The sequence below is a fragment of the Pteropus vampyrus genome, unplaced genomic scaffold (assembly GCF_000151845.1).
Source record: "Pteropus vampyrus isolate Shadow unplaced genomic scaffold, Pvam_2.0 Scaffold250, whole genome shotgun sequence".
Taxonomy (NCBI): Eukaryota; Metazoa; Chordata; class Mammalia; order Chiroptera; family Pteropodidae; genus Pteropus; species Pteropus vampyrus.
This window is the reverse complement of record NW_011889031.1, coordinates 85,092-86,101: the sequence shown is the minus strand read 5'-3', so window position 1 is coordinate 86,101 and position 1,010 is coordinate 85,092.

Sequence of the window (1,010 nt, the reverse complement as noted above, 5' to 3'; positions counted from 1 at the left end):
CTCGCGGGCGGGCGCCTTGCTGTTCCTCCCTGCCTTTAATCGGCCCAGCCGCCTCCTCGCCTCCAGCACCCCCTCCAGCCCATCCCCCTCATGGGGGTTTTTCTGACACCCAAGCCGATCCTGCTTCTCCCCTGCTCACAACCCTCCCATGGCTCCCCGGTGCCTTCAGGACAGAGTCCCGGCCCCTGAGGCCTGTTAGTTTCTGATCTGTTCCTTGTTAATTACCTCTCACCCTTCCCCAGCCTCCATTCATGAGCCAGTCAGATCCCACAGGCTCAGTCCTCACCCAGCCTCGGAGCCCCACCCCTCCTCGTCCCTCCGTGTCCCTTCTCTCCGTCCCCAGTGAGCTCATGTTCCCTCCTGGACCCCCACCCCAGCCTTCTCCCCAGCCTCCTGACCTCTGAGGGCCTCCGCGAGGTGAGCGTTCAGCGGTGCTCCCCTCCTGTTTCCTGCCTCACCCCTCGGAGGCCCCCCTCGCCGTACAAAATGTCGCCAGCTCCCGGGACGGGTTTCATGTTAGCATGGAGGTGTCCCTAGCACGTGGTGTGTGGCCAACAATCTTTTAAAATATGAGGCTAGTTTTGGTATTTAAACCGCCCCCCCCCACTACCCCAAATTGTGCACCGTAGCATGTGGCTTCTGGAAGTGGTCGTCCAGGCTCCTCCCTTTCACCCGTCGAGGATCGGGCGCCGAGGATCGGGCGCCGGTTAACTGGGGCATCCACAGCCCTCAGCCGCAGCCCTGTGCGCCCCCTTCCGTTCGGCAGGGCGGAATGGTCTCATTACGAGGGGGACTCGGTCTGGCCCAGTTCCTAGAGCAGGCTGCCCATCCGACTGCAGACCAGACCCCAGCTGCCATGTGCGTTGCCGCGGTGACGCAGGCGCCAACCTCCCCACAGAAGGACGAGACCGGAGCCCCGGGTTTACCCTGGCGCACAGGAAGCTCGCTGAGTGTGACGTGCACAGACTGACAAGGAGCAAATTTTATTGTTACAGAGTTTCCCAAAAGCT